The 22,480-nt window shown below is 39.7% G+C and overlaps 1 protein-coding gene across 3 annotated transcripts in view; it reads left to right on the top strand.

Annotated features, from left to right (window-relative positions):
- Positions 1 to 22,480, top strand: part of ZDHHC15 (zinc finger DHHC-type palmitoyltransferase 15) — a 241,948-nt gene that overhangs the window by 18,896 nt on the left and 200,572 nt on the right. For 2 of the 3 annotated variants that reach the window (XR_008468404.1, XR_008468403.1), the window contains exons 3-5: positions 14,234 to 14,333; positions 15,298 to 15,542; positions 19,369 to 19,572. The exons of the other annotated variant lie outside the window; for it this stretch is intronic. The gene's annotated coding sequence lies outside the window, so the exon portion shown is untranslated. The remainder of the gene's footprint in view (positions 1 to 14,233; positions 14,334 to 15,297; positions 15,543 to 19,368; positions 19,573 to 22,480) is intronic. 3 annotated transcript variants of the gene reach the window in all.

The raw sequence follows: 22,480 nt of genomic DNA, 5'->3' as shown, positions 1-22,480 counted from the left end.
TTTATAATGTCAAGTGTATGTGTGTATGTAAAGGCTTTTTAATTTTGTTTTAAAAACAATTGGGTTTTGGAAAATTTGGGAAAGAATTAAAGGCAAGAATTGCACTTCCTGTAGTGCATCTCTTCCAGCACCGAAACTTCCGTCTCTATTGTCCCGTAATGATTTAAAGGCTTCAGAAACTCTGTCTTTGAGCACCTTTTCCCTTAGCTTTGTTAACCAAAATGCTATGACATGTTCCCATCATGCTTTCACAGATTTCTTGCTTTCTTTTACTGTTTATTTCCTCCTAGCCAACTTGTTACCAAAATGAGTTAGACATGCGAAGAAGACATTAAACCAGAAATGTTTCTACACTGCTGGAAAATCTCTTCAGTAAGGCTGAAGAACCCCTGGACTTTATTTTTCACTTGTTCTGATTTTACACTGATGTCATGTAATTGATTTCAGTGGATTAATTTGGTCAGCTTAGTGTCAGCCCCAGCGGCTATGGCAAATACTTGCGTTTAGCTTAACATCAAAGCTTTACCTGTCAGTACAGATGCCCTCCCTCATCCCTGGTAGAGAGAAAGTGTAACCCCCTCATAATCCCTCCTGTTCCCTAAACCTAAAAGTGCAAAAGTATTTTGATCAGACACTGTCAAGGTACAGGGCCTGTCTCAAAGGGGAAAAAAAAAAAGTTGCTGAGGCAATTAACATTCTAGTGTTCTAGTATTCATCTAACCTTGTCTTTATGATCTTTATTTTCTTCCCTCCTTCTTAAGGGGGGAAGGGTCTGGCCTTTTTTTTGCCCCTGTGTTGTTGTGTTGTGAGTTTGGCCATGTGTCCTCTCCATCTACTTGCAAAGAGCTGCTACTGCTGTCTCAGCCATGGGACAAGGAGCTGATCTTTCCCAAGACCCAGTATATGCTGGACAGCTAGGAAAAGGAAGAGAAGAGGCAGAAGCCTCCAGGATTGGCAGACTGATAAGTCTAGGAGTGGGACCAAGGGCTGAAAACTATCTTGAATGATGCTTTGAGATGAAGAAAATTATGTGAGGATTACAGTATTCATCATGAAGACTTTAGAAGCAGTAAGTTACTTGAAAACTATGTCTAGTGTATCAAGCCTGTGTGGTGATCTACAGTGGCATCGGAGAATAAAATGTATGTGGCAAAAGCTATGAAGATTGAGGAGTAGACTCACTTTTCTTGGAACATAAGTACACAATCTTTTGCGAAAGAGTTAGCAATAAAAGAATCTTGTGTGTGGATAAAGCATCAGCAATCTGCCTAAAATCATGCACAGATTTGGAAGATCTGTTCCTTTGTGGACAGAAAAACTACTCCTTTGGTAGGAGTCAGGGTTTCTCCTTGTTTCTTGTTTCAGGAATACAGATACTAATTTTATGCTAAAGATGGCTTAGCCACCCCTACTCGAGATGATGACTATTATTCATTCTGTGCTCCATATACATCCAGGCTTCAGCTGAAGTATAGACAGTTGTCTTTGCGTTGGAGAACTTTTAGGGGGGTTTGTGTTGTTTTTACAGACCCACCAAGCTACAGAGCCTTATGCCTGTTTCATGTACGTCAAATCTGTGCTGTAGTTTTTTGTTTCTTCTAGGGGGTTTGAATTTTGTATAAATAAATCCTGAAGCATCTAGTTTTTCAGTCATGGATTAGAAATGTCCAGCCTGTGTTACACTGGCTTAAAGGAATTTGCTTCTCTTGAGCTGCTGGGACTGTGTACATTTTTCATTAGCTTTTTTCTTTTTTTCTTATTTTGCTTTTCTTGATCCCTGCTCATCAAATCTGAACTTAATTCTTGAATCAAATTCTAAATTCTGACGTTCAAAGTAGATTTGTGATTGGGCTGAAATAATTCATTCTGTCCATGTTGAACCCACCTAATCTACTTGCAAGTTGTATTCTTGCCCTTTGTAGTGCAACATTTCTGTCACCCAAGCAAGAAAAACAGATCTTCACATGCTTGGCTGATTCATGTAAGCCACTGTTTAGTGAATAGGCCCTTTGGTGTGTCATTTTTTTTTCTGCTTGTTTGATAAACTTGAGACATAGTTACTTTGAAGATTGGGCATTATCTACCTGCTCTGGGAACAGTTCCATGAAAACTGAGATTGGATCTCTGGGCTGCTGACAAGCTAATTCTGGACATTATTGAAAGCCTCAAGGTCAGTGTGACTTTCAAAAACAGAATAGAATTTCTGGTGCATTCATCTCTCATTTTAAATAGGTCTCTCTAAACCTGAGCTACACATTTGTAGTGGTATGAGAATTCAAGCTTCTCATACATTGTATGAGAATACAATGTATTTTATACATATACGATATATTCTCAATACATTGTAGAGGAGTTTAAAGATACTGAGATAGAAAAGGAAGAAGACCTTCAAACTCTGGAGAGGTTTGACAGCTGGAGTCTTCGCCCTAATGAACCTCCATCCAACCTCTTGGCTGAAAAAAACACCTTATTGTGTTATAGTAACTGACGTGAAAAGAACTGATGAGCATGTGTTTTTTGGTAGACAAATAGAATGGGTTTCTTGAGTGACTGTTGATTTATAGCAGGTACCACACTAAGCCCATTTATTGGCAGTTTCAGTGGGGAGGTGAAAGAGTTGAAGAACAGGGGTGCTGAGCTCAGTTTCTCCAGAGCAACCAGAGGGTGTTGATCTGAGGCTGAAGGGACCAGTGTGATTCATGGGTCCTGCTCTTCTGGAATGCTCCGGGGAGCATCTGCCCCGAGAATTCACTCCTGACGGTTGTGTGCAGTTAGGGGACTGTACTGCTGTCAGAAGGGACTATTGGGTGGTTTCTGCTGTACTGCCAAAACATCCTTAGCTCTTTCATGGTTACCAATTAGTCTTATTCAAGTATTTAGGCAGAGTAGAACCCTGGTGTGTGTTGGAAGTGCATGGAAATCTTGTCTTGCAAGCAGAAAAACTGGCAAAGATGATACCTTGCTACAGATAATAAATCATAATTCACTCTCACTTCCATTGTCAAACACAGTTACTACTGTTACCTGCAGACTTTCATCTCTTGTTCAGACTTCGGGTTTTTTTAGTACTGAGTTTCTGCAAAGAAGTTGAAATAGGTCTTGGACTTGCTAGCACTTTCAAATCTGTAACAAGGCCATCTCCTTATGGAGTGTCAGGAGGAGCTGGGCTGGCAACCCCTACCCTATGAGATCAGTGTCCTTCAACAGGTGTTGGGTGGGCCAGGACAGAGGATCCACCTCTTTCTTGGGAAGTCAGCCAGAAGGCCTGCTGCTTTCACACTACACTCTTCTGCGTTTCTCTGACTAACAAATAAACTCCAGGGTGTAAATACATTCACAGCTAGTTGGAGCCAAACAGAATTGTGAATAAAAAGACCATCACTTAGACACGCTTCAGTTTTCAAGCAATAGGGTAACAAACATAAACACAGTAACACATAAAGCAGGAGATTTAGAAGTGTAGTCTTCAGTGCATTCATTTCCAGGCAATGGAGAAACAGCATGTTAGGAGAGAGAGAGAGGATGTGTCCTGCAAACCAAGAGATATGTGTTCTGATGCACTCGCTTTGTATGAATGTGTGCAAATTGTTATCTCTCTCTGTGCTTTGGTTTCTCCAGGAAACAGGGAAAAATTGTAGTCAAATGAAATATGTCATGTCAATTATTTTTCTTTCTTATGAAAGATCCTTCCTCTTTCTCCACACCCTGCAATGTGTGCCATGTTTTGCATGCTGTTTCTGAACCCTCTGACTTGCTGACCTTCTTTGGGCAAATAAAGGTCTGATGTAACTTCCCATGAGTCCCATCTGATACAACTTCCTTTTGATCCCATCAAAGCTGTTTTATGATGACTGGAGGGACTGCTGAAGAGCTCCCAAAGTTCAGTTTCTTGTGTGACCACTGTAGACCACTGTAGACCCCGACTGTCTGGAAAATCAAAATCGTCTCTGGAGTCTCTTTGCCTGTTGGAAAGTAGCAGAGAATGGCAGCTATATTTAAACTCTAATAAAGGTCTTTTGAGCTGTATTAGGAGTTTATGGAATGTCTGTAATAGTACATAGTATTAAAGTACATGTTAACATTATTATTACTACGTTCAAGCAAGAGGGAAGATACTGCAACATTTTATGTGCTTATGGCTTTATTGATTGCAGGAGTGTCCAGCTCCCTGTGCAGAGTTCCTGAAGAGGTGGTGTTTAGCTTGGGTCTGCGTGTTCAGGCCGATCTGTCTGAGTCTGAGATTATTGGCTGCTGAAATCTTGCCTTTGATCTTCCAAGATTTGAGTAGAAGGTGGAAGAAATCTTACAGGAGTAACTTCCTCCTTCACAGATGGTCCTGTCAGCTTGGGATGAGATTTGTAAAGACAAGACTGTTTTGGCCACGCTAGAATCAGATCTGGGTTTCTTCTGTATTGAAGTCTGGATAAATTAAAAACAAAGAAGCATGATACTTGGTTTTGAGGATTTCAGTCCAGACTCTTCATCCCCGAGTTTTCAAGAGGTTTAGAGCTAAAGGTTGGATTTCAGGAAATTTTCGTTTAGGGAGTGACTGTTTAAAGAGTTGCAAGAGCCCTAGAAACCAGAGTTCTTTGTTCATAAGCCACGCACAGTGCAGACAACAGCAATAGCAGCAATCCGTTTCCCCATGAATTGCAAACAAGCTTAACCCTGAGTTGTAAAGACCGTACTCTGGAGAGGCGAAAGGAAATTCAATATCTGAGCTAAGTGTGTTCTGATTTCCTTGGAAGAAAGACTGCCAACTGTACAAAGTTGTGATGATGATGTGACAAGGACCCACCATCCACCGAGGCCTCCATGAGCCAATGACATTCGTGGAGGACTGCAAAATAAGCAGTCCCGCAGGGTGGGGGGCATGGAGGTAGGCAGTAGGCCTTTATTATTCTTAACCCCGCTATACTTGGATGCCTTGGAGAGCTTCAAGCTAAAACTTTTGATGTCTCTTTTACAGTGATCTGTTTCTCTACATGTTTTGAAATATCTGGTTCCAATGGTACTAAAAATTTGCTGTGACTGAGAACTTTTCCAATGCAAAGTACTTGTTAAAATATAACACGTGTCCAGACCAGACTTGAATAAGGATTGTACTATTCTTCAAATTATATTGAAAGTTTGGCAATTTTCTTGAGCTTACAATGTAACTTTCCATTGAAGTCTAATTATAGACTTAAAAGTAAAAAGTCTTTCCTGTTTCATAAAGAATAATAGTGACCTTTACTAAGTCCAATCTCTATTTTTGAAGTTGGACATTCAGGGATATGTTGCTATTTGGCTTTTTTTTTTCCTTCTTTCTATTCAACAAGTGATTCTAAAACAGTGTCATCTTTTCCAATCTGTTTTCTGAGCAATGTCATTTCTGTTTGTCAGCCCAAGCTTCATCACAGTCTGATGACTTTTCTTGCTGAACTATTTATGTTACCTTTCTATGTGCTGCATTTTGGTCTCCCTTGGTGTGGGTCTTGTCTTTTTATTCTTATGGTATGCTATTTGGCCCTGGCCTATGTTTATCTTACTCAGCCGGAGGTGGATGTTACTAGTACTTTTCAATCTTGCTTTTCTGTTTGAGGGAATTTTCCTGTAGTAAGAAGCAGGTGGCATTTTCTGGCAAAGGGAGGGTACTCCCTCTTCTCTTGATACCAGTATTGTCTTTTCAGTCAGCCATTTGGAGTTTAAGAATGGAAATGTTGCTTTTTATTTACATATTTCTGATAATCTTAATGTAGCTGTCAATCCATTTAATTAAGTGAAAGCTCTGGGTCCTTAGCACTGCTGGAACGTAAGTTACTAACCCAAAGCTGTGTTTGAAAACATCTACGTCAACTGTTTTATCATAAAATCATATCATGGAATGGTTTGGGTTGGAAGGGACCTTAAAGATCGCCTAGTTCTATCTCCCCTGCTCGCACTCCCACTAGACCAGGTTGTTCAAAGCCCCATCCAGCCTGGCCTTGAACACCTCCAGGGATGAGGCATCCACAACTTCTCTGGGCAGCCTGGGCCAGTATCTCACCACCCTCACAGTAAAGAATTTCTTCCTAACATCTATTCTAAATCTCTCCTCTTTCAGTTTAAAACCATCACCCCTCGTTCTATCACTACACTCCCTGATCAAGAGTCCCTTCCCATCTTTCCTGTAGCCCCTTTAGGTACAGGAAGGGGCTATAATGTCTTCCCACAGCCTTCTTTTCTCCAGGCTGAACAACCCCAACTCTCTTAGCCTGTCCTGTGGGAGAGGTGCTCCAGCATCTCATCATCTTTGTGGCCTCTTCTGGACTTGCTCCAACAGGTCCATGTCCTTCTTATGTTGGGGGCCCCAGAGCTGCATGCAGTACTCCCGGTGGGGTCTCACACGGGTGGAGTAGAAGGGCAGAATCACCTCCCTTGACCTGCTGGCCACGCTTCTTTTGATGTGTCCCAGGATATGGTTGGATCTCTGGGCTGCAAGCACATATTGCTGGGTCATGTTGAGCTTCTCATCAACCAACACCCCCAAGTCCTTCTCAGAGCTGCTCTCAATCCATTCTCTGCCCAGCCTGTATTTGTCCTTGGGATTGCCCTGACCCACGTGCAGGACCTTGCACTTGGCCTTATTTAACTTCATATGGTTCACATGGGCCCACCTCTCAAGCCCGTCAGTGTCCCTCTGGATGGCATCCCTTCCCTCCAGCGTGTAGACCACACCACACAGCTTGGTGTCATTGGCAAACTGGCTGAGGGTGCACTCAATCCCACTGTCCATGTCACCGACAAAGATGTTAAACAGCGCTGGTCCCAGTACCGACCCCTGAGGAAGGCTACTCATCACTGGTCTCCACTTGGACATTGAGCCGTTGACTGCAACCCTTGGAGGGCAACCATCCAGCCAATTCCTCATCCACTGAGTGGTCCTTCTGTCAAAGCCATGTCTCTTCAATTTAGAGACAAGGATATCTTGAGTGACAGTGTCAAATGCTTTGTGCCTGAGTTTATCCATTATAGAAATTGATATAATGCTAGGTGGATAACAGTGTCATCAGGCAGAAGAACCTGCATTTGCAATATAGTCTCAATATTTGTGAGTCTTTTTTTGAAAGACTGTAAGATTAAATCAAAGTACCAGGGGGGAAATGGTGTGCGTTGCTGCTTTTATTCATTACTCTCTCACATATTTTCCTAATGACAGTGTTTTTAACTCAGAAGCTGACTGATTTAATTTGTTAAAGGAGATTATTCTCACTCTGTCATTTGTGGAATACAGGTGCATTCCTGAAAAGTCTTAAATGTCTTTCTTGAGCAGCTCCACTAATTTCACCTTCTTGCAGGGTTGGGCCTACAGTTTATTTCTGATATCCCAGATATATTGCTTGTTGAGCCCCTATTTGTAGGAGATACTCTGTGGAAAACCTGCTTTCTTTGATTCTGAGGATCTTCACGAAATTCTTTCTGTTCAAATTTATTTTCTTATTTTATGGTTTACCACTACAAGTGAGACTTATCCTGTGCAACTGTGTTCAATCAGCGCAAGAGCTCAAAGCCTTTAGTACAAAATATTTTCTATTAGTGCTTAATACACTAGATAAATTAAATCAAAAGCAGCTATTTAAATCTTTCTGTAGCAAATACCAGACAGATTTTTCAAGGAAGGCTTGTGTATGTGCTTTATTTTTTTCTTTTATTCATGTTTTCTTTGTCTTTCTCTACCTTAAAAATGAGAGGCCAGGAATTGTACTTTTGTTGATGCCATAGACTTTTCTTTTTGGATCCATGTATTCCTAATGGTTCTTGGGAAATTAATCAGAAGCAAAATCATTGATCGTAGTTATAGGAACTCGATAATTAAAGACTTATTCCTTATGACATAATATGGCTAGACAGGTACTTTTTCATTTGGTAACCTTGAATTGAGATCTTGAATCCATTATGCAGGTCAATAAACTACTTTCTTGTAATGCCATAAGGTTTTGCCATTATTGAAAGGAAAAAAAAACATAGAAAAAAGCAGGTGAGGAGGACAGAAAAGGAAGGCTGTGATATTTTCTTCTTAAAGAATTTTAAGCACTGGTGCGAGTCTTATCCAACGTGAGGTATGTAAAATATTAGAGACGTTCCTTCTCTATCAAAGTTCATTTTTGCTCTTAAAATAGTCTAGATTTGGGTTTGAAATCTTCTATCCATAAGGTAGCTAAGACTTGGAACAACTCAGTCTTAGGAATCTCTGTAGTGCTTATTTTTACAAAGAAATACGCAGTCTGATTTTCAAACCGAAGGTGTCAGATCAATAGTAAAATCATGGAACAATTTGAGGTTTAGTAGCGATTCCTCTTTTCTCGTGTCTTTGTATGCATATGTGCTTTTTTTTAAAAATGAACTAACATCATTAGAGATTGGTGTCTTCCCTTTATTTATGTGCTGTTACTATGATATATTGTGGCAGCACTGAGAGAGCAGGATTCCCATATGCTGGGCAGGCAGAAGATGAAATTAGTTTCTTCAGTGAGGACCTAGTATTTGTTTCCTTCAGCCCTCCCTGAGGAGGAGGTGGCCTTGCTGCTGAACTTCCCTAAAGGGGGTGCAGGTTTCTGTTGTCACTGTTCTTAAAGCAGTCTGGTCTCCTTATATTCTTCACTTCCCACTAACCTGGCACATTAACCTAAGTAAATGGGCTAGCCTAAATACATGTCGAGAGTGAATTCTGGGGGCATGTGAATGAATATGGGGGGTGTGTGTTTGTGTGCATTAATCCTGAAATCATGCTGAGAGAAACAGTGTCAGAGTCTGTTCTCTTGTGTCTTTCCAATGGGGGTACTCATGTCTGATTGTGATTTGAGCAGGTGAATGACTCGATAGCCCATTAGCAAGCATTTGACCTACTGTGTTCCCCATTTCCCTTTCCAGCTTTGACACTCCATATAATTTATGTAGCAATTACACTTTAGTTGTAACTCAATTCCTAGTTTTGTTCCTTTTACAGAAATTAGTACTGAAAGGCATTGTAGCGATGGAGTGCTTGGAATAACCACCAAGCTATTTGTCTATTTAATATACATTTTTCAAAGATAGCATTTTAATGACTGGGAGAACACAATAGGGATAATTGTACTTCAGAAGTTCAGCATTGGTTTTCAGAGTCTTTGAGTTTTCAGGCTGCACAGTCAATGCTGAGTGATACCACTAAAGAACTGTGAAATTGAGAGCTACCCCGTTCCCCCCTCCCTATTCCCCTTGCAAAATAAAAATCAGGGGAGAAAAACAATGCTAGTCTGACTTATTTATCTTTATCCAGTTCCTCTGTCAGTAAGGGGATGAAGCGAAAAATTCAGAACAAAGTAACTTAAAAAATCAAAGGATTAAAACCCCATGTATGTGATCCTGATGAATTGGATGATTCAGAAGATGTTAACCAGACAACAGCTGTAATGGAAGGAGAGCCTGTAACAAACAGGTTTGCTGATTTATCGGGGTAATCAAGCATAGAAGTGGGCAGGCACTGGGTGGTACAGAATACCAACATTTTTTTTTTGTGCTGCCTGGGAGATATATTTGAACCTTTAGGGAAGAATTGCCCCCTCCCCCTTAATTCCCCTGAAGATTTTTTTTTTTTCTTTTCCCGAAGACGAAAGCAATGAATGAGCGTTTCCCTGAATCTCATTTTAAATCTTCCTAAGTTTGAAATGGTTACTGCTTGTTTATTACTGTTGGTAATGTAACTGCTGTCACAGGGGACTAATCCTGCTTGTTGAGGACTCCATTCCCTAACATAAGGGAGGTAATAAGTGAAGGAAAACTGGCAAATATAAATCTCCAGATGCTGGGGTGCTTGGAGAAATGCAACGAATGCCCTATGCTGTTTTCAGTGTGTTTTAGTTTGATAGCAACTAATGGTCTTTGGATTGAAGATTTTTAAGAAAAGAACCCACCTTAAAATAGCTCTTAAATCCATCTCTAATGCTATTTTCCTTGCCTGCTACTGCAATGTTCCAGCCTCTCTTTAATGTGTAAAATCAATGGGAACACAATGCAGACAAAATTTAACATGACTTGACTGTGCTCATGTTCTTAGAGATAACAATCTATGTTCAGTGTGGTGGGACTGAGGCTTTCATCAAGTTTTGTCCCTTATAATACACATTACATTTTAACGTGCTTTGCAAGTTTGCACACAGAGAATGTGCTCTGCAGTACGGGCTTTATAGTGGTGCTCCCTGAAATCTCTCAAGCGGTGTATTTGCTGAAAAATACCAAGTGTTGGTGTTTATCAGTCTGTTTGAGGGAGTTTTCTCATGCAGAGCTGTTGAGAGCTTCTTGAGATCGAATCCCTGAAGATAAGTCCTATCTAACCTTTACTTGGCATTTTGAGCTTTTAGGTGTCTGGTTGCATCACCTATTTGTTCCTCTGTATTATTTCTGGGTATTTTCCAAGGTACCCCCAGCAGCATGAAGTGCTTATCTCAGTTTCCACTGAGCTGATCTGAGTGCCATTCACACAGCACATAGCACCTTGCAAAGCTGCCTCTGTGCAACACCAGCCACAAGTAATCGACATATGTAAGTTCCAGCCATTTGTGACTGGAAGAAAGAAAGCATTCAATTACATCTCCCCAAACTTTTGTTTTCATCGGTATCACTATTTTTTTTCTTAGTTTTATGATCTTTCTCAGTAGCACTTTTGTCTGTTGTATGTTTGTTAAGAAAATAATTCTTGTTTGCTTGTTGCAAGAAGAAAGAAGTTCACTGCACACATGGGATAATATTTGTTTGATTTCGTGATGTGGTTCCTGAAGCCAGTGTGTGAAAATGTTGATATAGCCTCTTGAGATGGTTATGACAGGGAAGTAGTCTTTTCTTTTGTGTGTGCATACAATTGCCCAGATTTACTTAAATTTTTAAATTATCATTATTATTTTAGTACTATAGGCTCCTTAGAACAGGCTTTTAGTGGTGGTATTCTTTGTTGTTATTGTTGTTTTTAACAAGATGCATGGTGTTGTGGTGAATAATTTCTCTTCAAGTGTTTCAACAAAGCTGTTACCAAGTCATGAGTTTGCTCAGTGAGTTGAATTCTCTTCCCTAACTGGATGCAAGTTCAAAACCATTGCCTATTCTTAGCTTTTGCTATTTGCTATTTCTGCAGCTGGGTTTTCTGCAGTTACTTGTGTAAGATTGATTTTTCTGTTAGTGAAGCAGTGCTTAAAGGTCCAGTTACAGGCTGAGAAGCCATTCCATTAGGCTGAATTTAATATCTACTTAAATGAGAAACATCTCAAAAATAATATTGGAATAATACCACGGAGCATCCAAACAAGAAAAAGAAATAAAAAACGAATGAAGAAAACAGACTGCCTTCTGTGCCTTCAGGTGGAGCAAATCTGGGCTTCAGTAAATATTTTCCTTGAAGTTTGTGATTTCATAGCTGAGCGACTCCCAACAGAACCACCTGTTTGCCAGCTTTTTACCAGTCTCAAGCTACTCCTTTCTCCCCTGAGCCTTCCTAAACTTTTCCTGCTTTGAGCACCAAGTCAAAGCCCCTGAAACTACCGTGGCTGCCTGCCTGCCTAGAGGTGCTGTATCCCCTGTTCCCTTCCATGCTGATGTTAGCACCAGCTCTTTCCCTCTTGTTGGCCATTTTGGTCAACTGAGTCCATTTGTTCACCTTTCACCACAGAAAGCAATTCCCCATCTTCTGGGGCATTGCTCTGGTAGCAATTTAGCAATTAGCTCTGGTAGCAATTTAAGAAAACCTGGACGCCAGCTGGGACTTCCAAGGAAGAAAAATAAGATGTGTCTGAGACAAAACAGGTGCACCACAGCTCTGGGTTTGGTGAGCTCTAACAATACATCTGATGAAGCAGCAAAAATATTTTGGGTAACCTTAAGAAAAGCTGTCTCCTGCACTACATTATCATTAGTAATGGCACATTCCTGGTTTCAGTAAGTATATCAAGGATGTTTATTTTAAGGAGAAAGGGCACAGTTTATTTTGCACAGAACATGTTTGGGAATGTTTGTCATGATGTGTCAGTGACAATCCGAAAGACCCAGCGTTGCCCTCTTTGCATATCAGTGACTCCCTTGGCTCCCATCAGTTTGCATTCTTGGTATTGAACATGTCTCCCCCAGTGAAATGTTGATAATATTTTTAACAAAAAGAGCCTTCATATAATTGATATCTACAAGAAACGGAGCTCCAAAAGCATGTTTTAACCTGTGTATTTTGTAAACACAACATGAAAAATTCACAGAGAATTTCTGTTACATCCTGAGGCAACTGTGAGTCTTCCAAAGTAAAGGCTAGGGAGCTCTATGGTGTATGAGGAAGAGAAAGTGAACAAAGAGAAGCCAGATGGGAATGTACCAGTAGAACTTGCAATTAGTTTGTCTTGTGCACCCAGCAAAAACTATTCTGCTGTGGCTACAAGACAGACTACCTCGTGGAGGCACAGTATATACTGTCAAAAGGTTTTATGCTGGTTTAGGGACTTCACCTTCGTAAACAGCAGAAGATACACTGACACGGACTCTGATTGTAGCACGGATAATATCAGTCCCTGGAGTCCCACCAATGTAACAGTGTCAGCTACAGGATGTGCATTTTCCATGCCCTGAGCTGACCTTAGGTGTGCAAAACTTTGGCAAAGCTTTACAGTGTAGACATGGCCTAAGGCAGATAGAATTTGCCAAATGTGATGTTTAATGAGACAGCCAAATGAGTGTAATACACAGCAAGTTCAGTAAAGCCCCTCAGGGCTGGGGTCCTAGGAATGTGCTGTGATGTAGCAAAATAAGCTAGTGATCTTTTTCATCCACCTCTCTGGTTAGACTGAGCCTGGCTTCTCAGGAGATGCAGTAGGAGAGGCACAGGGAAACCGACAGACCTGCTTTTCTCCCTGGGCATTTAATGGTACCTCTCTGCAATGATCAGGCACTGTCCTTCTGTTCTGGTGGACACAAAACAGCAGTGTCCTCAGTCCACTATAGCCAAGAGGAAGGGCCACAAAACACTGCTGTACCTGACGTGGACAGTAGAGTGGTGTAGACCGAATGCAGAGGTGGGCAAAGGGCATGTGGTATCATGGAAGAGAGCTGTCTGGGCCTTGGGAGGTTGTGTTGGCAGAGAAATGAGACAGTAGTGCAGAGGGACCACGTCCAGGCGAGTACTACAGACAGATGGCTAATCGCGAATTTACTCTCTTGTTGCGAGCTCCTGGTATAGGATATTTTATGTGGGATCCCAAAATTTGGACACTGTAATTTGGCACCACTATGGAACAATCCAGTATGTAATTTTTTTTTTTTATAAACATGGTTATTCTGAAAAAGTGTATTTACTGGTTTGAACAGGTTTAATCTCAAGTACTTGAGGTACAGTAGTTGCATGTTATTGTATACCCCTAAAATGTTTTGATACCATCATTACAAATTCTGTACCTCTCTGTGTAAGTTAACCTGCATCTCTGCCAAATGAGTGCATCATGTCATACAAACACACAATTCAAACTTAAAATATGAAGAAAAGACTACTGAGTGGATTTCTAAAGGGTCCTGAAGGACAAGAGAGGTTTTGTGGGAGGGTCTTTTTTTTTTTTTTTTTTTTTTTTAAAGGCAAATCCTTTAATGTTTTCTGCTAGAAAAGCTGCTCACTGGTCTTTGTGGCTTATGGGTGAGGACCAGAACCCATTGATCTGTACACTGAAGGGAAGGCACTGATCACTGGGTAAGGCTTTCCTGTGTTTAGCACCTGCTGGTAGATGCAACACCTTTTAAATATCTCAGAAAATGACACTTGATTGAATTTTCTTTAATTTCTAGATAAAGTTCTTTTCTCCTTTCACACAGCTTTTGTTCTTTTAGATTGATTCAATCATAGATTAGAAGCATTAGAAACATATGGTTTGAGAGACCTCCTGGATGTGCATCAGACCACACCCAGCAGGTTTGTCTGTCTTTTGCTGGCAAAAGTTTAAACTGCAGGGAGAACCTAATGGGAATGCTAAGAGTTGCAGTTCTAAACTGAGCTCTCCAAGCAAAATCTCTTTGAACGTAAGAGAAATTAGTTCTATTTCATCAAGGAGATAAGAAAATAAACATGATCGTTTCTTGGCTCTGAAATACTTTTTATTCAACAAAGTAACCTCTGTTTGGAAAGGCATTTAGAGCTTGCCTGCTTGACAGTAGCTTGCTCTCTGACACTCGTCTTTAGATTGTAAGAAATAATAGACTAATGCTGTTTGTTTTGTAGAATTTGGAAATATGTTGAGAGATGACACTGTGAAGCAAACAGAAGTTTAAGTCAGAAGGAAGCCCTGGAGGATGGTAGCGTAGCCCTGCAATAGGCTAAGGTAATACATTAAGGCAGGGGCAGGCAGGAAGATTGAAGTCTGAAGTGCTGTTTGTTTGGCTCCCCCTTCTCCCATTTCTGCTCTGTGCGCACAACCTGGAACAGATTCCCTGCTGATATGGAGGCCACACAGTTTATTTCTGTCACAATCACATGGTCTTGCCAATAACAGGGGAGCATGAATCAGAAGCTTATTTTAAACCTAAAAATATATGGTGTCACTCTGTATTATGATAGCATCCAAGGACCAGTTAGGATCAGAGCTTCATCTCTTACATGCTGAATCTATTACAAGTTGCACATGTTGTGTTATTGATCCTCTGAGAAATTTCAACCCAAGATGCAACAAGCTGTAGGAGGAGAAAGGAGGGTAAAGGAGCTGAAGTGTTGGGTGGTCTGCATAATGCTAGAAAAGAGGCAAAAGGCTATATGCTAAAAACTGTCACTTATAACTATTTAGGCAAGTAACTGAAAGATAAGACTTGGAACAGAGGAAAAGACCTTCTTTGTTTAACTAAACACTAAAAACATCTGGAAGATTTTGAGTTGATGTGGGTCTGGGGTGGGAGGAGGCAGGACAGGCAGGTGAGCAGATTAATGGCATTGTTGCAGCTTGTCCATATAGTGTTTGGGCTCTTTATTTCCTCAACTATTTATTTGGTGGGATATTGTTGATACAAACTTAATCTGTAAAAATAAAATCAACTTATTTGAAAAGGTCAGATTCATGAGAATTGTATTATTGTATGCTCCCACTGTTTTTCACGGCTGGTGACCTATATGTGAAAGCGTGACTTACAGCAGTTGCAATTGCAAAACAAACTGAAGTAGAAATGGAGAAGCATCTCATGCTGAGGATGTAAGATGGGGAGGGGAGAGAATTAAACTAGTTTGTCGAATAGCGCAAAAATGTCTCTCTCTTTGTCACATGTTCCACTTATTAAAGGCAATATTGTTCTCTCCAGGCACTCAAATTAAAACTCAGAAATGAAAAGTCAGAAAGGCAGTTAAGTGATCTGTGCATGGATGCCACTGCTGTCTCCAGAAGAAAAAATGAGCGCTCAATCAGAATCATAAATTTATAAGATTCTGGCTAATGATACTCTGCTTCAACCTGAGCACTTCTACTGGAACAGAAGGATATTCAAAATCTTCCTGTCTCCTGGAAAGTCCATGGAGTTGGAGGCAGTATCATGGAAACCTTGGTTAGGTATGTAGTATTCAGCAACTTCACAGATGAGCTTCCAGGAAACCTTTACAGCTTTTGTAATAAAAATAGCATTCGTATATGACTTTGTTTATGGTGGGGCCCCATAGTGAATTGTTTGGTTTTGTCTGTAAAATTTCTAGCCAGTTGGTCTTGCAAAGAACAAGTGTAAGTTGGAGCCTTACAGCATTTAAACTCTATGAGAAGGAAATAATATTTTAAGAGAAATCATATTGTGGGCCCAGCAAGTTTGACAATGACTAGTGCTGCCAGAATTTTTAATATTATTGAATTCAACAATCTTTTCCATCAAATTCCAGAATCATCTGGAACATTCTCTCTTATGTGAAATAAATGCTTGTAAGCTGCCAGGTGATTAACAATGTTTGCTGAGATGTGAGGGTGTCTCAGGAGACTGTGCTTTGTTATGCTACTGTAATTTCCAGTAAAGATTTGGTCAAGACTTGAAACTGTCTCAAATGATGTATTTTGCAGCTTTAAGTTAAAATTCAGACCTGCCAAAAGGTTCTTGATTGTTAGTTTTTCTGGCTGAAACCACCTAATTTTTCCACTGTGCCTTGCACATCTAGTTATGGATGACCATTTTATCTCTCTGGCTTCAGAAAAGACAAACACTGTATCACTTCCTAAGTGTGAGGGGAAAAAAACCCTACTAAAATATTAGTAAGAATTTTCAAAGGATTACAAATTAATCAAATATTGTACAAATAAACACTGAAAGTGTAGGTCCTAGTGAAAAGATTTGCAGCCTAAAAGAGACAAGGCATCGGTTACCTTTGAAGGCGAGGGTAGATGTGGAGAAGTTAATGGTTTTGAGGAGGAATCTAAATTGAGAGGGCATTTGGCAGACAAAATGGAAGTCTAATCAAACATAAAGAGCAGCAAAAACTCAGTCACACAATAAAGCAAGGAAGAAACAAACTTAAGGAGGCAGAAATGGGAAAAGCATAAGAAATAAAAGTGGAAATGAAACCAAAGATACCTGGACCGTGTAAGGGATATCAGAAAGACTCATAGCTAATAGTGTGAATTCATTAGCAATTTATTGCAGATACAGGATATCATTGCAAAGTGACTAAGTGTTCTTTTCAACTTGTGACCCACATGTAGCACCAATGCAGCACCTGCTTATTTTGTTAATGCATGGGGATGCTTAAATGATGTTGGATCTTCAGCATTTTAAACTATGCAACCCTCACCGTGCTGGTTCATACGGCTCTGCAGAAATTGTAGTGCTCCCACAGGCACAATCAACAACTGTGCCTGCAATGTTTTAGCTGTCAGCGTGTTGGGTCCACTGAGTACCTGAGGTATTTTGCAGTGTAACTATTTTGTTTTCAGCGTTGTTTATACCATACTTTCAAAATCACTTGCAAAAGCATCTGAGTATAGGCATGTTCTGCTTTTGTGGAATAAATAAATGTGCATGGGAAGAAGTAGAAAACTGCAGTCATTGTAAACGTGATGGGAGGGTGAACTGCAACAATGTTTGTTTCGCTGACCTGGAACCATGATCACCAACCAACACTGATAAATATATACATGTGTGTGCGCATGTGTGTGCATGCATATATACATTTATAGTGAAACTCTAAGGGAAACAGCATAAATGTAGTAATTAATGACTCCAGCATACTATACAGTCTGCTTTCAGGTAAGAAACTATGTCTCCATTGTGTATGTATACTTATGTATAATATATTACATCGAATGGATTTTTTTTCATGGTGGTAAGCCATTCTTTTTAAGACCTTAAATATTCTAGACTGTAAAGTGTAATTAATAATAAGTGGAAGTTTTGTTTTCATGGTAGGAAGCTTTTATTATTCTTTTTTCTGTTCGAAGACATGTTTTATTTGTTTTGTATGTTACGAAAAACACACAAATGATCTTGTGAAGTGTGAATAGAGATGACTCTTGGTTCCTGTAAGAAAAAGAATATGAACAAACAAAAATGTCTTCACTGGTAGCTGAATGGAAAACTTACTAGAAGAATCATTTTAGCTATGACTTTTGAAAATGTGAAAAACTAGGCCACTATTTGGATTTTCAAAATCAAGTTAGTGAAATTAGTTAAATCATTTAGTCACTTTTACATTTTCACAGCTGAAATACAGTTAAACAGATCTAAACATTATTTATAGAAAATAAATGCATTTGGAATGAAAAAAACATCAGATGCATTTTAACGTTGTTGCTTTCTAAGCTATGTAAATGCACGTTTATGAAGAAATGATGACTGATACTAGTAATTTCAGGAACCATTTCTTCTGTGTATTATCCTTCAGCTGGGGGCAGTATTATTTTTCATTCTTTTTCTAGTAATAGCGTGGTTTTGTGTTTTAACTGTGCAGAGTTTGAATTACCTTGCCCTAACTGAAATTAATGTATATGATGCAGCATTGGCACAGTAAACACCCATGTGCATAGAAATTGTGCACCAAATAAGAGTAATTCTTCAGAGCAGTATTAAGATATGACCTCGTTCTGACACGACCCAGAGATTATTTGTGTCATAGTATTAGCAACTTGTGAAGAAAGGTGAAAAGGCAGCAAGAAGGCTGACAGGTCTCAGTCTTTCCACACTAGTTAGAGTTTGGAGATTCCCCATATGAAGCAGATCACGTATGCAGGAAACTTCGTGCAATGAAAGGCCTTAGATGATAGAATTAAAATTTTTATTATTTCTGTATTAGACTCGGGTATTGAAGAGATTAGTTGCTAAGGTGATATGTCACCTCAAGAAAGTGACATTGAAAAGACAACTAATTTTGCTTGAAAAATAGTGACAACGTGAATTAGGAAAGAGAAAATTCCTAAAATTCTGTTGAAGTGCTGCAGTGCCAGATAACTTCCCAGAACAGCCACAAACAGCAGACAACATGACCTGAAAGTCACATAAACTGAGGAAGTACCTCAAATAGATCCACCATGAGAGAAGCCAATTTAGTTTTCCAAGTCAGCAAGCTACATAAAGCTCTCAGCAGCCTTCATGACATAACCTGTGCAAGGGATACTGTCATCTCTTGGGCGTGAGCCAGTGTGGAGAGGTGCAATGTAGAAATCTTGCAGTGGCAGGAGTAGGAAGAGATGCACCAATTGACCTAGTAGATATTTCCCCTACTCATCAAAAAGGAATAGGCATGGACAAGCCACAGGGAGCACTATGCCACTAAATAGCTTTATGTCTAGTTATAGTGCCTCACCTTCTATTTTCAAGTGTCTCGTGAAAGCGCTAAGGAAAAGCAATGTAAAATAGAAAGAATGTAAATATTATGGTTCAGGGATATCAGCCCCAGTTCAAGTGCAAAAACCTGCCTTTCACTGAAAGCTTTGAGGGGCTTCTAGTTCAAAGGATTTCAGAGACGTGGAGAGGCAGTTATGTACATTACTTTGTTCTTCTCTATCGGTTACCCCTTATTGATGGCAGATAAGTTAAAATAAGGAAGAGCATCCCTCCTAAGCATTTCTGAGAGGACAGAAACACTGGCATGGGAAAGAGCAGCTACAGGGTGGTAAACACTTTTTCAAATGAAAGGATAATTTGTCTGCTGAGGCTGGAAGTGTCAATGTTGAAACAGTTCTTGCTCATGTCTCAGTGCTTCTGATGCAATTGGCTATTTCAGTGCATGATACAATACTCAGGAAAACCCCCACAGTTTTAAGGCTTTATTTTAGGAGGGCTTTTTGCTCTTCATAAATGTAGTGATCTTTTTGTGGTTTTATCTTTCAGGATTAAAGGACTACTGGCAGATATTTTAGGACTAAAATGCGGGTTAGACTTTACTTTTTGTTTTGCCTTTTACAGAGTCTGATATGAATGGGAGTATCTGAGAACTGGAAAATACATCCACAAGACCACTGGAAACTGCATATTTTTATTAAAACTCAATCCTGCTGTGTTTACTGTCAGAGCTAAAAAGTGAACCTGGTATGAACAGAAAGTGAAGCAGAAAACTACAATTTGGCTTCCCCAAATCAGCGAATGGCAAAATCAAGTGAGATCCTGAATGTAAGAAGTGAATACTTAAAATCTTTTTGCCTTAATCACGATTTTTATTGTTAAGGTCTTACTTTTAAAACTACATTAAAACTACAATCTCATCACATGTATCTAGATACTAGAAAGCAGCCTGCCTATATTCTAGTCAATTAATTCTTTGCTAAAGCAGCATAAGCAGAAGTTCAAAGATTTTCGTACTTTTCTGATTTATTTCTCTCATCTGGGTTTGCATAAGCTCTCTGTGCTGCCAATATTCAAATGCTTTCTAATTTGTGATTAGTGCATAGTAGAAAGGGGAAGGAAGAATTGGCACGAGAAGCTCTTAACAAGTAGGTGTGTGTTTCTTTTTTATCTTTCAGCCAGGGCTTTGTCAGAGTGGAGGAGCTGAGATTGGTTAATACTCAGACAGGCTGTTGAAGTTCCAGTCTGGTTTTCTAATTTAGCAGCGCTACTGGATGACATAAATGGTAGGAATAATTGTAAATTCTATGCGAAAAAAAGAAAATGGGAGTCCTTGAGACTGTAAGAAAAGGTCTAAAGTAGTCTTTTAAAAGCTAGAACAGCTTCAAAAATTATTATAGTCCCAGTTTGAGTGTTTTGCTTATATTTCAAGTGAATGTTTTTCTCACTGATGCGCTGTTTAAATTCCCCTTATGGTATTTATTTGCCATCTAGTTCAAATCAAGGAAATGAAAAAGACTGAAGGGTAATCAGTGAACTACCCTTGAAAAACTATAGACTGGACAAAGCCAGCAAGAAAAGTTTAATTCTTTATTTGCAGTTTCAGAATTTTTGTTATTGTTGAGAGGTTTTGAGATTGAAGTTTGTAAGAAAACTAAGTAGAGTCTGTACTGCTTTCTGAGCGCGTTAGATACTATTATTCCTTCATCTAGTGATGGCTTCTTTCAGCATCTACCACTTTCTCTTTCTTCTCCTCCCTAAAACCAACACACAAAAAGTAATATTTAAAAATTATAAATTTGACAGGTTGACCAGGTCCTATCCTGTGTTCATGCTGCATTATCTGCTGAGTGTCTTCATCTGCCTGTGCTCTTATTCTTCTTTATGCTGCAGAGTATCCCCATACACAGTTGGCATCAGAAGCTTTAGCTTGAGAAGGAATGTCCAGCTCCTCAAGCAGAACAACATTGCCCTTTTGTTCCTCATGATGCAGGAAATGAAAACTTGACTGGGTTAGTGGTGTGGATTGCTGTGTTCATTCACTTTACCTCCCTTCCATCCTGATCAACAGTTAAAAGGATAGATACTCGATCTGCAGCAAAAGAATGTTTAGTCTTTTCAGATCCTTTCTCATCTCTGGGAAGCCTTCACAGGAGAAAAGTTGAGGAAGAGGGCAGATAATGGCAATACAGGTTTGGGGAAAATATTAGTCCTATCATGTTTCTTGTCTTGGTTATTTTTTTTTTATTATTTTTATTTTTTTCCCCCATGCAGTTTGAATGGAGAGGAACATAGGAGATTTAATAGAAAATCTGTAGCCAGTGTGCCCTACGACTTCACCAGACTCTTAGAAGATGGTTCCCTTTCCTCCCTGAAAGTAAAGGTGGTCTTAGTTTATCTTGCTTCTCAGCTAACCTGTCACAGAAGGACACTTCAATATTTGACAAGTAATGAGTTTGTTTGAAAAATATTCAGTCTTGCAATGGATCACATTGGAAGAGGGGCTAGCTGCACTGGAGATGGGGGGGACTCTGAGCAGTCTTAACTGATGGAAGAAGATAGGTAGGGAAGGAAAAAAACTCCCCTGCCTACTAAAATGCCATGTAGCTAGGACTGGTCCTGTGTAAACTATGAGAGCTACCTAGTACTGGCTTTTATACTGTACTTCAAGTGAGACGAAAGGATGGAAAACTGGTCGTCTGAGTTATTTTGAGGTTTTTATTATGTTCGGGGATTAATTTGGATGACAACAATGGTGTTTTTAGTGCAACAAGTAGAATTAAATAAGCAGTCTGGCAGAAGATCTGAGAAGCAGAAGGTGAAAATAAATAAAACAGAGCGGCAAAGAATGCAGAAAGAAACAGAAAATGTTCAAAGGCATGTAAATGCGGTGCAGGCTGAAGCCAAATTCATATGCAAATGTCTAAAGTACAAATCTTCCCTCCTTTTTTTCCTTCCCCTGACGATGTGTGTATATAGCCCCTGCCCCCTCTTGCGTTTACTCTCATGACAGAATTTAAGCAATGGAACAGAGGAAAAAGGAGGCAGATGTGACTATGTGGGAAGTTGCTTTGCCACTCAATTGTGTATGGGAACCACATCTTTTTATGTATTTGTGGGAGGGGGATTTATTCTTTCAGCATTTTGAGAAAGACTTATGATTCCACCTGGATTTATGCACAATAGCTTTCCTGTCTCTACTCTTTATCTTTCTTTGAGAGCTCTCTGACTAAGTTATTTTCCTCCTGGGATGTATAAAGTATACTCTCACCTACACTGGGATAAGAGACTCTTGAATGCAAAGGCCTCTGCTGAAGGCCATTTGCAAGTATTGTCCATTCCCATCAAACTTCACTTGGAGCATATCTGTAGGGCCTTACTCAGGTTGGGTCATGTGGTAGGTCATTATAAACTCAAAATGGCATAGCTGTATGCTATGATACTCATTATAGGAAGTTCTCACCAAGGCTCTAAACTGGCAAGCCATTTAAGCTTTTTAATTGTAATGATTTTTAAGTCATCTCACTGAAGTCAGTGGTTCAGTGCCTGAGCTTAAAGCTGAAATCATGCTGAAGTGCTTTGCTGGCTTAAAGCCCAAGCTGGCTTTCAGTGTATTATAGGCAGCCTTTCCTGGGATGATGGTGAATTAGAATTGTGCTAAAGTATTTCTAGCAAGATGAAAAATCACCTCGCATCTAAAGGTTTTATTGCTTTTTCCGCTTTCTATGAACTCAGA

The sequence above is a fragment of the Rissa tridactyla genome, chromosome 9 (assembly GCF_028500815.1).
Source record: "Rissa tridactyla isolate bRisTri1 chromosome 9, bRisTri1.patW.cur.20221130, whole genome shotgun sequence".
Classification (NCBI taxonomy): domain Eukaryota; kingdom Metazoa; phylum Chordata; class Aves; order Charadriiformes; family Laridae; genus Rissa; species Rissa tridactyla.
Note: the sequence above shows the minus strand (reverse complement) of the source record. Positions and strands in the feature narration are given on the sequence as shown.